Source organism: Palaemon carinicauda, chromosome 9 (assembly GCF_036898095.1).
Source record: "Palaemon carinicauda isolate YSFRI2023 chromosome 9, ASM3689809v2, whole genome shotgun sequence".
Taxonomy (NCBI): domain Eukaryota; kingdom Metazoa; phylum Arthropoda; class Malacostraca; order Decapoda; family Palaemonidae; genus Palaemon; species Palaemon carinicauda.
Window position 1 is genome coordinate 33532822 of NC_090733.1, and position 11376 is coordinate 33544197.

Below are 11376 nucleotides of genomic sequence, written 5' to 3' on the forward strand. Positions count from 1 at the left end.
TGATCCAACAAAGGCAGAGGGAGAAGAATGGGAAGGCAGCTGCATTGTAACTGCAGGGGCATATCCGGACTGCTATGTCCGGTTGAGGGAGGTACCAACTTCAAAGGAAGAGACAGAGCCGGAGGAGGTCGTAGTGATAGACCATGCTAGGCTCATGCTTTGCTTTCATCTTCGATGAAAGAGAGGGGCTTCATGAACTCAAAGGTAGCTGTATTTGATTAAGAGGCTCCCTTCCTTTGTGTCCTCCCCTGCCACAGCCTTTCCCCTTTTTCGCTGAAAGGGTTTGCGGCGGTTTTGAAAACAGTCTAGGCTGGCAAGCCTTTCCCCTCCCTGGTGGAGTGTAAACCCTTGTTGCTGGCCTTTAGAAAGGAAGATTTAGTAAGCAAAACAAGGACTGGAAGGACGTCCATCTTACCTTCTCAGTCCATATGTGGGAGGCGGATTTTGCCGGATGCCGGTTCGGCGAGATCCTCTCTAAGCTGTCTGGCTTTCTTTTGTGGAGAGAACTCGAGACAAAAGAAAGACTGGCTGCCTCTTTGTCGCTTCAGTCCACTTTTGAGACGATGACAAGTGACCCCAAGGTCCATGAAATGTTCATGGTTGTGATCAAGACTCATCTGGCCACTGTGACGAAGGATCTTTACAGCTCCGTCAGGGCGAAGAGAGCCTGTAGGGAGTTCGTGTTCGCCCGGGCTACGATGAGACACGAGCCAAGGAAACTAATCTCCTCCAACAGTTGGGACAAAGACCTTTTCCCTAGTGAATCGGTCAAAGAGGTTGATAGGGCCTCCACGGACGATAGAAATCTTCTCCAGGAGTGGTGACTGTCTACCAAGAGAAATTCTTCCCCGGATGGGGTCCCCAACCTTTGAGGAAGACTAAAAGGATTAGGATACTTTCTCGGCCAGCTAAGTCAAGTAGACAACAGCAGCAACGGCATTTGCTGATGCCTTCAGTGCCCCAGATGGTGGCATAAACCCCGACCACACTTCAGTGGGTTCCCCAATTCGTGTCGACACAGTCTCCGGCATTCAACCCATTGTTCGAGGGTCAGTCAACTTCCTGTCGAGCAAGCCTAGAGGAGCAGCCAGAAGTTCGTCTAGGCGCCCCTCAAGGAGAAGGGGTTTCATGGGTGGTCGCGGTCAGAGAGGCAAGACCTCAGGACAACAGTCCGAGCGAGATGATATTGGTAGTAGGGAGTCTCCAACGCTTTCGGGATCGGTGGACCTTCGATCCCTGGGTCCACAGCCTACTCAAGAAGGAACTGGGCTGGAGCTGGTACAGCACTCCATCCCCATACCCTCGGGGTTTTTCCGACACTCCACCCCCGTTCTGGAGGAGTTCATTCAAGAACTGTTAGAGGAAAAGTGATCCAAAGGGTAAAGTCCATCTAATTCCAAGGGAGGCTGTTTTGTGTTCCCAAGAAGGACTCGGAAAACTCGGAGTCATTCTGGACTTGTCGCCACTTAACAAGTTCATAGCGAACTACAGGTTCAAGATGCTAACAATGCAACACATAAGGACCTTACTGCCCAAGAGGGCATTTACCTCCTCCATAGTTTTGTCAGACGCCTTTTGGCACGTTCCAATCTATTGTCGATTCTCCTCCTACCTAAGGTTCAGGCTACAACGAAGACTATACGCCTTCAGAGCCATGCCTCTCGGGCTAAAAATAGCCCCAAGGATTTTCACGATGCTTGCGAACGTAGTTCTCAGTCAATTACGCCTAAAGGGAATTCAGGTAGTAGCCTACCGGGATTTTTGGCTGGTGTGGGCAGCATCCAGGACAGAATGCTTGCAAGCTTCCCTGTATGTGATCCATTTCCTAGATTATCTAGGCTTCAAGATCAACAGGAAAAGTCTCAACTTCCTCCATCTCTAAGTTCCGGTGGGTGTGAATCCACTGGGACCTAATGTCACACCGTTTTCTCCGTCATGGCGGAGAGAAGAAAGGAGATAGCTGGTTCTGTCAAGAGACTTCTAGATTCCGTATGGATATCTGATGCGAACTGGAGAGTGTACTGGGGTCTCCCCAGTTTACTTCGGTGACAGACCCGGTGCTAAGAGCACAGCTAAAGGATGCAACCGGAGATTGGAGTAGTTATGCATCAGATGCGCGAAGAGATCTGAGAAGACCAGTTCCGCTTCGTCGAAATACTCTTCTCAGGCCTTGGTCCCAAGCCAGACTTCTTAGGAAGTCGGTTCTTCTTCACCCACCTCCCCCGTCAGTGACAAGTCACTCAGACGCCTCGAAGGAGGGATGGGGAGTTCACTCTCATCAGAAAAAGGCCCAAGGGTCTTGGTCCAGTCTATTCAAGACCTCTCACAGTCATTTTCTAGAGGCTATGACAGTCCTTCTTTCCTTAAAGAAAGTCTCCCAGCGTCGCTCGATCCACATTAGGTTGGTGCTGAACAGCGGGGGAGTTATGAGATGCTTGAATCGACAAGGATCAAGCTCACCACCTCTCAACCAGGTGATGTTGGCCATCTTCCAATTTGGGGGAAGAAGAAGTGGTACCTGTCAGCAGTTCACCTTCAAAGAGTCCGCAATGTGACAGCGGACGCTCTATCCAGGTTCACACCGATAGAGTCGGAATGGTCCCTAGACGCAGGATCATTCTCTTTCATTCAGAGTCAAGTCCCAGAACTGCAGCTAGACCTCTTTGCGACGAAAGACAACAATAAGGTGCCCCTGTATGTATCCCCGTACGAGGACCCCTTGGCGGAAGCAGTGGACGCGATGTCCCTTGACTGGAACAGATGGTTCAGGATTTATCTGTTCCCTCCTCACAACCTTCTGTTGTGGGTCCTCAACAAACTGAGATAATTTAAGGGAGTAGCGGCAGTAGTGGCCCACAAGTGGACGAACAGTGTGTGGTTCCCTCTGGCATTGGAGCTTCGGTTGGAGTTTCTACCGCTACCAGATCCAGTTCTGACCCAGTGAGTCCAGAAGTCAATTGTCTGCGCTTCATTACAGAAAACCCAGACCCAGCAGCTCATGATTTTCTTTCCTTAACAGGTGAGAAAGTGTTTCGGGATTTCGAAAGCCAGCATAGACTTCCTAGAGGATTATAAGTGCAAACCTTTTAAAAGACAATATGAGTCATCTTTGAGAGAATGGGTAGCCTTTGTCAGGCGAAGAATCCGCTGGAGATCACGACGGACTTCTGCTTATCTTTCTTCATCCATCTCCATGATTATGGATCGGTAGCTAACATGATTTTAACATGTAGGTCTGCTTTGACAAGACCCATTCTATATGCCTTCCAGGTCGACCTCGCTAACGAGATCTTTTATAAAAGTTCCGAAAGCCTGCGCTAGGCTCAGACCTTTAGCACCTCCAAAGCCCAATTCATGGTCTTAAGAAAAGTTCTTCATTTTGCTTCGCTGTTGAACAATAAGGAGTGTGCGTTAAAGGATTTGACCCATAAGTTATCCTCCTTTTTGCACTCGCGTCCAGGGCCAGGGTTAATGAGATCATACCCCTCTCGAGAGAGGAAGGTCGTGTTCAGTTCCTGGATGGGTGAACTGAACCTGTTTCCGGATCCTACGTTTCTCACCAAGAACGAGTTACCCACCATCAGGTGGGGTCCCTGAAGAATCTGCCCTCTGAAAGAAGATGCATCTCTATGTCCAGTAGAATGCCTAAAGATCTATCTTCGTAGAACTTCAGACTTCAAGGGTGGCCAACTGGTCAAGGGAGAAACGTCAGGCTCAAATTTTATCACTGAAACAACTCAGGGCGAAAATCACATTCCTTATTCGCAGAGCGGATCCTGACTGTTCACCCACAGGTCACGATCCGAGGAAAGTTGCTTCATCCTTGAACTTCTTTAGTTGTAGGGATTTTGAACATCTTCGTTCGTACACTGGCTGGAAGTCTTCCAGAGTGTTCTTTCGTCACTCTGCGAAGCAAGTGCAGTAACTAAGAGGTTCTGTGGTAGCAGTGGGTTGCGTCGTTAACCCTGCTGTTTAACTCTGCGAGGAACAGTAGCTTAATTGGGACAATTAATTCCAGGGTGAGTATGTAGTCACATGCTGTACTACAAACTATGTGAGGTTACTGGGTGACCCACGTTGACTGTTCCACTTTCAAAGGTGAACCTAGCAAAAGTGCAAACATGCGTGCCGAGCGTTTCTAACGCTAATGTGACTGATTAGTAATACAGACTTTTGACTTTGATACTTTGGTATCTTAAAAGTGGCTCCAATGTTTTTCTTTCAGACAAACAAGTTTCTTTTTACTATCATACTTATGCTTAAAGTGTTGGTTATCCTCCTCTTATATATATATATATATATATATATATATATATATATATATATATATATATATATATATATATATATATATATATATATATATATATATATATATATATATATATATATATATATATATATATATATATATATATATGAGTGTGGTTAACCTGTTTGTTTATTGTATGTCAATAAACTGGTTCTTGAGAACCTTGCGTCTCCTTCACCTGTGAGCATTAATTCTATGTATATTTACCCGGGGATAATTCTAATAGAATGTTCCCTTATGCAAGCTAATATTGCATTGGTTTATGCTTTCCCTTAGCTGGAGGACTCCATCCCATAAAGGGATGGTGGCGGATTTACGAGTTTCCTCCTAAGCGGATATAAACCTTTGTCCAATACGTGTTTTGAGCGGAGGACTGGTTGATATTTCATATTGACACAGTGATTCTTTTCGAACTTCGCTTTACCTAGTATGGGGTGAGACCACTATACTCGCTTGCCTGGGGTTCATACTTAGATATATGTACTCTTCGAGACTTTCCCAGAGTCTAGTAAGACTCTTCCCTGTTGGGGGCAGGAAGCTCTATCATGGTTTATGATTAGTTGAAAAGATGTATGACGGTAACATCTCAGGTCTCTAGGTAGCGTCGACTGGGGGAAATACTTCTGAGGAGTATGGCACATTTTGAGAATCCACAGATACAGTAATGCTCTGGTATACTTCCATCAGGACGACATGGCTTGAGCCCAAAAAACGGATTTTGAGCGAAGTGAAAAATCTATTTTGGGTAAGATGGCCATGTCGTCCTGATGGACCCGCCCTTCCCTTTCTATGAAAGGGCCGTAGGACCCCTCCCTACATACAGTATCTGTAGCACCTCGTGTTTCGCTACAAGGAATGCAGATGGCGCCAGAATCGGCGCAGGGTACGCTTACGAAACGGGAGAAGAGAGGGCCTTACGAACGGCTCTCCCCTTTTCTTTCTCGTTTTCGTTTTCTTGCCATTTGACCCCTACGAAGTGTTAACTCTGTTCGGGGTACAGATTGCCATGTGGCGTGTCAAGAATACGTCCTCTGATTTATACGATATCCCTGGCTCTTTTATTAGGGATATTCGCTCCAGGAGTTAGAATTCTGGGTACCTTAAGGTAAATTTTCTGGGAATATCGCCGTAGTTGTAATATACCCTAGGAAGCTACCTTAGAGGAACTTCCATCAGGACGACATGGCCATCTTACCCAAAAATAGATTTTTCGCTTCGCTCAAAATCCGTTTTTTGGAAATGGACTAGTTACTCTTTGATCCCGCATTTGAAGGTGAACCCAGTTTTGTTAAATACAGTTTAGGAAGATGAAATGACTATTTTTTAATGTCATCGTGGTAGCTGGACTCATTACTGTCTAATTTAGTTTTGAAAGATAAAGCTGTGACTGTCTAATGCAGTTTCGGAAGATTAAATTTTTACTATCTAATATCATTGTGGAAGTTAAACCCGTTACTGTCTAATATAGTTTCGGAAAAGGAAATCGTTACAGTTTAATGTCGTTTTAGAAAATCAATCCATTACTGTCTCATGTAGTTTCTGATGAAGGAGTGGTTAATATATAAAGTAGTTTTATAAGGCCAACCCATTTCTTTCTAATGCCATTGAGGAAGTGGAAGCTGGTATTGTCGAATATAGTTCTGAAAAATTAAGCTTTTACTGACTAATGTAATTTAGCAAAATGAAGTCGTTACTGTCTAATGCATTTTTGGGAGATGAAGTGGTTACTCCTTAAAACCAAGTTGAAGCCATTACTGTTTAATGTAGTTTTGGAAGCTGAAGCCGTTACCGTCAAATGAGTTTTTGAAAAATAAGCTGTTAATGTCATGTAGTTTTACAAAATGAAGCCATCACTGTCTAAAGTAGTTTTCAAAAATGAAGTAGTAACTATTTAATACCATCCGATACTGAGCGGGTGGAAGGGAACCTCAGTTTAATAAGGAACTGGAGAATTACGACAACGCCAAACATTCTTAAATTTATTTTCGTCACCAACAAATCACAACGTTTCAAACATCTCTGTGTTCATAATCATGTTCCTGGGTAAAAGAAAGTAAAACAATAAAGAGCAAGCTGTACATAAATATTGTAAACAAACAAATAAATTCTAAGTTAGAATGGGAAAAGGCATAATTAGGCAATCTTCAAAGGAAAACTAGAAATTTCTTGATTAAGTTGTGGCTTTTTAGATTTTATAAAAATTGACTCTGCTATTCTTATTTCATTTTCATATGAGCCTCTGTAAATTATTGAAAAGTTGTCCAAAGAGAATGAACACTTACAATCCATTTCGCAATGGTCTCGTATGCTGGACTGTAAAGGTTTGGACAAGGCTCTGCCAGTTCGGCTGCTAATTCCCTTGTGATCTTGGTAGCGAGAAAAAATGCATTTTTTCGTGGAGCCAATGAAAGCTAATTGGCAATTTGGACAGTTAAACAGGTAAACCACCATTGATTCAAAGGTCTTTTGCAGCTTTTCTTTATGGTTAACAAAACTTTTTATTTTGGAGTAATTATAGAATATTAAATTCGGTTTAATTTGTGGTAGGTATTTACTCAGGATCTCATGTATTCTGATTTTAATATATTTGTTTGTTTCATCATTAAAATAAGGTAATTTTATGAAGAGTTCAACTTTTTTTGGACCAAATTTCTTTGGTTTAGGACAAAATATACTGTTAAGGAAAGTTCTGAGTTTATAATAGAATATTTTGGATGGGAAACCATTTTGGGGGATGAAGCCATTGCTGTGTAATGTAGTTTTGGGAGATGAAGCTAGTACTGTTTAATATAGCTCTACAAGGTAAACCCATTACTATCTAATGCCCTTATGGAAAATTAAATGTTTTCTTTATGATGCCGTGGTGGAAGTTGAAGTTTTTACTGTCTAATGGAGTTTTAAAAGATTAAATGGTTTTGGAAGATGAGGTGGTTACTTTATAATACCAATGTGGAAGTTAAAGGCATTACTGTCTAATGTAATTTCAGTGGATAAAGCCATTGTTGTCTAATGTAGTTTTGGAAGATAAAGCCGTAACTGTCTAATGCAGATTTGGAAGATTAAATGTTTACTTTCTAATAACGTTGTGGAAGTTGAAGCCATTACTGTCTAACATGGTTTTGTAAAATGAAGCCGTTGTTGTCTTATCATTTTTTTTTTTTTAAATGTAGCTGTTACTGTCTAATGTAGTTTTGCAAAATAAAGCCTTTATTGTCTAATGCAGTTCTAGAAGATGCAGTGGTTACTATTTGATACCATTGTGAAAGTTTAAACCAATAGTGTCTATTGTAGCTCTGGGGGATGAAAATGTTACTCCCTAATGTAGTTACATAAGGTGAACCCTTTACTGTCTAATGCATATTAGGAGGATTAAATGATTACTTTCTAATGCCGAGGCAGAAGTTAAAGCAGTTGTTATCTAATGTAGTTTTGGAAAATGAAGCCGTTACTGCACTGGTAAAAATTTACTGTAAAAAAAAAGAAAAAAAAACTGTATAACTACTGCAATAAATGTTGCTAGATATTTACTATTTTAAAAACGGTTATTTTGACGTAAAGGACTGATATTGAAGTCACCAACCAGCAAAAGATATTAACAAAGTAGGTTAGAAATTACGGTCGCCTACATTTTACTGATATACAGCTAAGAACCGTATATTTTTATGGAAGATTTCTGATCAAAATTACGTCTTTTTTTTTTTTTAACTCTGTGTATATTGCAATTTTGGAAGATGAAGTGGTTACTCTTCAATAGCATAGTGGAAGTTGAAGCCATTACTGTTTAATGTAATTTTTTTAGTTTAAGTTGTTACTGTCTAATATAGTTCCATAAGGTGAACCCATTACTGTCTAATGCAGTTTTGGAAGATGAAATGCATACTCTCTAATGCTGTTGAGGAAGTTGAAGTCGATACTGTCTAATGAACTTTAGGAAAATTAAGCTGTTACGGTCCAATGAAGTTTTGGAGAAAACGAAGCTGTTATTATCTAATGTAGTTTTGGAAGATAAAGTCGTTACTTTTAGATGTTCTTATGGAAGTTGAAGTCATGACTGTCTAATGTAGTTTCGTGATAAACAGTCCTTTCTTTTAATATAGTTCTGGAAGGTGAAGCAGTGATAGTATACTGTCATCGCGGAATCTACAGCTATTGTTGTCTATCACCATTTTAGCAGGGAAGCTGTTGATGTGTAACTCGTTTGTTGAAGCTGTAGCCGATGATGTTTAAGGAGGTTAGCCAGCTAATGCCATTTTTAAGAACAGGACTATGACATTCATAGTAATTAATAAGGTGACTTAGGACATCTCCAAACTGCATAGAATTGTTGCTTCTGACCTTCTGTTTTACGACGCTAAAACGAATTATCCTGAAAATTAGTGTTTTTCAAATTCTATCTTCTCCCTTGATAATTAATATTAAGACCTGGGATCACTATCCTATATAGACCCGATATAGACCTCCAATAAAAATAAGAGTTTCTCTAAAAGTAATTTTTCGGCTATTTATGATTTTTTTTTATTAAGGTAAAAAAAAATAAACGCTAAAAATCTGAGAAAGAATTAAGAATAAAAGTATGAGGAAAAAAATATAAAAAGGGTAACCTTTGATTGTTTTATAATGTCTTTCTAAGTTTTATACCAAATTTAAATATTATATATTCAAAACTAAGGGAGAAGATAGAATTTGATGGTGAACAAGTAGTTTTCATGAACTGGCGTTCAAAGATTTTCTTTGGTATTTTACAAAGATAGTATTAATAAAACCTGATTATTATGAATTTTTTTTTTTTGGATATTAATAAACGAAAACAAATTTTTTTTATCTTAATTCAATTATAAATGAAGATCGTTTTGCTCAATACCTTGCTTGTTTTGGTTCCTGTCAGGCAAGGTGGCCACTCCTCCATCTACAGCTCTCTCTCTCTCTCTCTCTCTCTCTCTCTCTCTCTCTCTCTCTCTCTCTCTCTCTCTCTCTCTCTGCGTCACTACCGATATTACTCTCTTCTGAACTCTTAATAGAGCAAATTTCTTCACCCTTATGTCAGCAAGATGTTAAAACAATCTTTTCTTCTTTGGAATGATAAAATTCTTGCCAAAAACGAGTAAAAGAAAAGTAAAAATAAGGAAATGTCAAAAGGCGTTCAAAGTTTTTCTTTGTATTATTCCAAAGACAATATTAATAGGTCCTGATTATTATGAATGTTATGTTCCTTATGTGATATTAATCGACGAAAAAAAAGTTATTTATCATAAATTAATCATAAACAATGATCATTTTGCCCAATATCTTCCTTCTTTTGGTTCGTGTCCGGCAAGGCGGACACTCCTCCATCCACACCACTCTCTCGATCTGTAGCTGAGCCACTATCTATATTACCCTCCTCTGAACTCTAAAAAGAGCTAATTTTCTTCTTGCTTTTGTTAGCAAGATGTTGAAATTGTCTTTTCCTTTTTTAAATGATAAAATTCTTGCCTATAAGAAGAAAAAACAAACGCAAAAATTATTGAATGTCAGAGGTCAAACTCAGATGTGCAATCTGTATGAGGTTTGTGGTAAGACTGAAGGGCGAATGATGTAAATTGCAGTGAAATATATCGTCTTGTGACTGGTGAAAGCTATACCGATGCCATTGTTCGAAATTACTTTTTCATTAAAATATAATAATCATTAAAATTTACGATTATGGAATAAATACTGCATTACTTTTATTAATTACCCTATAGCTATGAAAATAAAAGGAGCATTAGACAAAATATTTCGTATATGCGTTCTCCGTTGCCATACGAAGCTCGGTGATTTTTTTCAGGACTTTGTGGTTTTTTTTCTTTACCCCATATATTGAGTTTGAAATTTGTGTCGCCGTAACCATTGCCTTTCCTCCTCTGGTTTCTGTGATGGTGGCTTAAGTGGTAAAGGCAATAAAGCGGAAAAAAGTCTAATATCAACATTTAGGCTGCGTTTTTCCAGAGGGAGCATCTACAGTATTCTACGAGATGTTCTCAGCATAGAAATGGTCTACATTGATATTTTCTCCAAAGTTTCTCTACTTTAATAAGTGGTGAAAGCTGTAGATTAATACGTTATGTTTACTTATGGTAACGTGTAAAGGGATAAGACTAATTATTGTATTTCAGCATTAGGACGTACATAGTATGGAGGGTTTTACATTTGTAGCCAAAATGCACAATCATATGGGTAACAATTATTTTAAATTTATTTCTTATAATATGCTCAAAACTGTGTGAATTAACATTTTTTTTGGGGTATCAGGTGGTCAGTTATATCCTATTGAGAAATTTGGAGCTAAACATATTTACAGAAATTGTAGAGTTCGATATGAGAATAAAGCATAGAAATTACAGCTCTTTTCTGAGCCTTCAATTACACACACACAAACACACACATATATACATACATACATATATATATATATATATATATATATATATATATATATATATATATATATATATATATATATATATATATATATATATATATATATATATATATATATATATATATATATATATATAAATATATATATATATATATATATATATATATATATATATATATATATATATATATATATATATATATATATATATATATATATATATATATATATATATATATATATATATATATATATATATATATATATATATATGTATATGTATATATATATATATATATATATATATATATATATATATATATATATATATATATATATATGTATATATATATATATATATATATATATATATATATATATATATATATATATATATATATATATATATATATATATATATATATATATATATATATTTAACTGGTCATGAAAAAAAAAATTCTCGTATTCCACACGTAAAAAAACAATGGTATTTTTTTTTTAAACAACAGTAGAGAGTCAATACGGATAATATTAATTTTGTTCGGAATGAGAAGTGTTTACGGAAAATAATACTAGCAGGCCCTTTTTTATTTCAGAATAAAAAAGTCTAAAATGGTCAACATATTGATAAAAAAAAAAAAAAAAAAAAGATTTAAATATT